Source organism: Sciurus carolinensis, chromosome 16 (genome assembly GCF_902686445.1).
Source record: "Sciurus carolinensis chromosome 16, mSciCar1.2, whole genome shotgun sequence".
NCBI lineage: Eukaryota > Metazoa > Chordata > Mammalia > Rodentia > Sciuridae > Sciurus > Sciurus carolinensis.
Window position 1 is genome coordinate 47,537,132 of NC_062228.1, and position 5,202 is coordinate 47,542,333.

A 5,202-nucleotide genomic window follows, 5' to 3' on the forward strand; every position below is an offset into this window, starting at 1 on the left:
AAGGGAGGTGGGCTCAGTAAGAAAAGAGAAAATAGCAGAAAGAATGAAATAGAAATATTAGAACTGAAAAATGCAATAAATGAAAATATTTTAAAAATTATTAGATGGGTTCAAAAGAATAGAAATGTTAAAGGAAACAATAAATATGAAGACACAGCAAGATGAATTACCCATTCTAGATGATAGTGAAAAATAAAAAGAAAAAACCATCAAGGGAAGCCTTTGCACCTCAGAGACAATCACTAGATCTAACATCCACATCAGAGTCCCAGGAGTTCTGAGAAAAAACATAAATTTCCTAATGTGGAACTGGGACATTTGGTTGGGACCCAGATGAAACTGACACTATTGAAAACCCAAGTCCCTGAGGACTCTCTCCATGACTCACAGAGGGGCACTTTCTGCTGCATGCTGATCCAGGTCTTCCTCTGTATGTGAGCATCCCTGGTGCATTTCTGTTTGTCCAAATTTCCTCTTATAAGGACACCAACCAGACTGGATGGAGTTTTACACCAGTGGCCTCACTTTAACATGACCATCTCTTTTAAATCCTGGTTTCCAAATTCAGTCACATTCTGAAGAACTGGAGTTTAATCCTTCAACAGGTGAATTTTGGAAGACATAATTCTTCCCACAACACTAAGTTTTTTACGCAGCTTAAACTTGAGAATCATGTTAATTATTTACAAACTTAAGCAATCGAATCAATAATAGTGAAGAAATAAAAAGTAAGTAATTCAAAAGAACCTAAATATTTTTTAGCTAATATCATGACTGCCCTAGGAAAAGTTGATCCAAGTAAATTCAAACATGAATCTTAGCTATGTACCTTGTCTGAAGACGAGAAGTATAAACAAAGTGAGATCTACTTAGCATTTTGCTTTTTACTATAGTATATATTAGCACTCTAAAACTACATTTCTTTATATTATAGAATTGAACAAGTTGGTAAAGATAATGAAGATAACTGAAGTCAGGTTTTTATCTACTGGTGAAGGGAGATAAAAGATGGAACAGGTAAAGATGAAAATGAAAGCTATAATCCTATTACCCATATTTTAGTTTCTGAATATTCTTCATTGAGAAGAAACTGCTTTTTAGAGAAACAGTTTATTCCAAGCTGGAGCGAAGAGAGTAGTACTTAGAAATGATCTGGCAGAGTTTGGGCATGCCAGGGGTAAGGAAATGTTCAGAGAATAATAGAAGTTAAAAGGCACGGGAGCCTTAATGAGCTCCCACTGGCCAAATCTAGGGAAATCAGAGTATGAAAATAAATAATAATAGGTTATACCCCAGTGAATAAAAATCTATGTATTCATACAAAGGAACAAATAAGTAGGGGAAAAGGAAAAGCTCTTCTATATAGTATAATGCCAACCAGTTAATATAGAGAAAATAATGGAGATTAAAGAAACTTCTATTTTGAAAACATCATAGTAATAATAGATCTTTCAATAATTATAAATGGGTGTTAAAATTAGTGGGTGAAAGTTTAGTGACAAATTATTTCTATATTTCCAAACCATCTCCCACAAAGTAGCTATGGATTACAAATAGACAATGATTAATTTTATAGTGATGAAACATGAGAGACATCACCTTAATCAATTATCAAAGTTAACATCTCCAAAAATGGGACAGGTCAATGCCATGTATCTTCTGATGGGATGCACTAAGGACACACTATCACTTTTTTTCCCCCCTGTGGAAGGACGGCATCTTTATTGTGGATGAATCCTGACACCAGGGACTCAAGACAGCTGCTCTGAATATCAAGTCTCATGAAGATGTCCAGGGCAGCTATGGCCACAGGGAGTGAGGAACTGTCTCCTAGGAAGCACCCCACATCCCCCATGGGTCAGGCCATGGCTCAGGTGTGCAGGAAGCAGTTGAAGGCTTGTAGGCAGACTCCAGATCGAAGAGCAGCTGTCACACCTGGGAGTCATCCAGCTCATCAGATGTTGACATGTCACTCAGGGTCTCTGGCCATCGACTGACTGTTTGGTGGCCCTCGAAATCTGGGGACAGGTGGCTCATGCAGTGCATGGTCTCCATCAGCTCCCACAGGTGGGGCTGGATCTCGTCCATGGCACGGATCTCTAGGCGCAGTTTGTCTGTGACTGTGATGAAGAGTGAGACAACATCGGCAATACAGCAATTGAGGTTGCCCTTGTCATCCTTGATGGTGATGGGCCTGTCCTCCTTGACCCTCTCCATGGCGAGCGGGTAGTCCAGGCGGAACATGCACAGAATTCATCAATGGAACTGATTTCTGAGCCTTGAAGCTGCCGGAAGGCAGCTTTGTACTCGACCAGGAGCCGAGAGCAGGCTGCAGTGTACTCGTTGAGGTGATGTAGTCCTTGATGTAAGCTTTTTCCAGTGCCTGCACTGCCTTCACTCCTGCAAACAGCTCTGCCATGTTGTCATACTTCTCCCTCTCCTGGGCATTCTTGTACAACTTCACCTCCTCATATAGCTCTGCCTTGTTTCCAGGGGCTCCCAGGCCCGGAGTGGCTGGGATCCCGTGAAACATCCTGCAGGCTCTGTCAGCCACAGAGTGAGACCTGGGCACGCTTGGCAGCTCCGGGAGATGGCGCCGGGGTGGGGCGCTCACCCACGCCTGCCCTGCTGGAACCCACTTTTTTTTTTAAATTTTTTTTTTTTAGTTGTAGATGGACACAATGTCTTTATTTTATTTATTCATGTGGTGCTGAGGATCGAACCCAGTGCCCCATGCATGCAAGGAAAGCGTAATCAAGCCTCAACCCCAGCCCACACTATCACTTTTGTAGTAGTCCTGCCACAAAATTCATGACCTGAATGTAAGCACAGGAATCATAGGACAAACCCCAATGAATGGACTTTTTTATAGAAAAATTATCCTCTTTAAAAATTCCAAAGTAATCAAAGATAAGAGAGAGCAATTCTTTCATATTGAAGATTAGAGAGAAATGTTAAGTAAATTCGTAAGTCAAGGTTCCTAGACTGGATCCTTCACAATGTGTAGGGAAGAGAGTAGGGTCGGCTGCTATAAATATTTAAATATAAATCATGGATTAGACAACATTATCCTAGAAGTGTTCGTTTCTTATATTAATAACTTACCATGGTCATGTGTACTTTTATTTCTGAGAAAATAACACACTGAGGTGGTAGAGGGTAAAAGGGGAAAAATATCTACACTTTACTTCAAATGGCTCAGATAAAAAGCATGTTTCAAATGTCCACATAGAGAAAGAATAAGAGAGTGCTTGCAGCCTGAGGCTGTAGCTCAGTGGAACAGCACTTCCCTTACACATGTGAGGCACTGGGTTCAATTCTCAGCACCACATAAAACAACTCATAAAACAATATTGTGTCCATTTACAACTACAAAATATTTTTTTTAAAAGAGAGTCCATGCAGCAGTGGTAATTTCAATTGGTTAAAATGTAACAATGGGGTTTTCAAGACGGCAGACTAGAGGGCGGCTGCATTTCATGTTGCTCCAGGACACAGGATTCAAAAGAGGAGGTAGTGAGAGACTTGGGACCAACTCAAAGCCACCTGGTGAGTCTCTCCCTTTGGGGAGGCGTCCCGGACAGGGTGGTAGCCCCAGAACGCAGGGAACTTTGTGAAGTAGAGTTGCTCGGTGAGATGCCCCTCCCCCCACTGGAGCGGTCAACATGGACAACTGGGATCATCGTAGAGGAGGCGGCTCAGCACAGCGCTTGGACTCAGAGCAACCCCTGGGGCTCCAGGCGGCTGCCTGAGGAGGAACAGCATGGCGAGCTGTTTAGACTCAGAGCAATCGCTTCTGAACACTGGGGGGGGGTTGCCCGGAGGACGAGGAGAAGCGCAGTGGGATGCTTGGTCTAGGAGCGACTGCATCAGAGCCACAGGTGGATGCCAGAGGAGGAGCTGTGTGGTGAGCTGTTTGGACTCAGAACAACCGCTTCTGAACACCGGGGGGGGGGCTGCCCAGAGGAAGAGGAGAAACGTGGTGGGTTGCTTGCTCTAGGAGTGACTGCATCAGAGCCACAGGTGGTTGCCAGAGGAGGAGCTGCGTGGTGAGCTGTTTGGACTCAGAACGACCTCTTCCGAACACACCGCGTAGGTTGCCCTGAGGAAGAGGAGAAGCACGGTGGGTCGCTTGGTCTAGGAGTGACTGCATCAGAGCCACAGGTGGTTGCCAGAGGAGGAGGTGAGTGGTGAGTTGTTTGGACTCAAAGCGACCACTCCTGAACACCGGTGGCCTGCCTGGAGGAGAAGCGCGGTGGGTCCCTTGGTCTCTGAGCGACCACTCCTGAACACCCAGGGGGCTACCCCGAGGAGGAGGAGGAACGGGGTGGGTCACTTGGACTCGGAGTGACTGCCTAGGGCTACTGGTGGTTGGCGGGAGGAGGAGACGTGAAGTGAGATGCTTGGACTCCTAGTGACTGCGTCAGAAACTGGGCAGCTGTATGGAGGAGGAGGTGGGTGGTGGGTCTCTGGGTCTCGGAGCTATTGTATGGGGCTCCAGGTGGTGGCTCAGAGGAGGGGCCGCATAGCCAGGTGATTAGGTGCGGAGCAGGGTCCCAGGACCTAGGCGGCTTCTTGCTGGAAGATCCGCACCAAGACACGCCTAGGGGTGGGGCAAAGTTTCCAGGACTGCAGACAGATTCTCTGAGGAGAGGCAGCCTAAGGAGACTCATCTGCGAAGGGTGAGGCTCCCAGGTAGAGGTGGTTGGTCCGGGCCCCTGGGAAAGTTGCAGAGGAAGACAGCCCAGCCCAGTCAGTAGTTGTAGATTCAGGGGAAACTCTAGGAGGGGAACTGACCAGCGAGACATCCCCACCGAGTGAGTCTTCCCCGCCGGGTGAGATTTTCCCACAAGGTTGGTAAAACAAACAGGCCATGCCTCAGCCAGAAGCCTAGTTCCCCTTTGGATGACCATTGGTCAACAAGTGGAGGCAACTCTGCCCACTAGCAGGGTATATATGCCACCTGAGGGTCACCACCCCTAGAGAGGCAGCTTCCTTGTGGAGCACCACATTATCAACTTCCTCCAAGACTGCAGGCTACTGAAGGATAAGAGGGGATATACTAGCAATCTTCAGAGACATTATAAGTCAATAGAGGAAATCCGCAATATCTTAATGACCCACTGATTCCTGAACAATATGAGAAAACACGGGAAGAAAATGCCCCAAACAAATCTAGATGTTACAACAATAACATCCAAT

At 45.9% G+C, this 5,202-nt stretch overlaps 1 pseudogene; it reads right to left on the bottom strand.

The window, feature by feature from the left end:
• Nucleotides 1-1,870: 1,870 nt before the first annotated feature.
• Nucleotides 1,871-2,533, bottom strand: LOC124967201 (vacuolar protein sorting-associated protein 28 homolog; annotated as a pseudogene).
• Nucleotides 2,534-5,202: the final 2,669 nt, after the last annotated feature.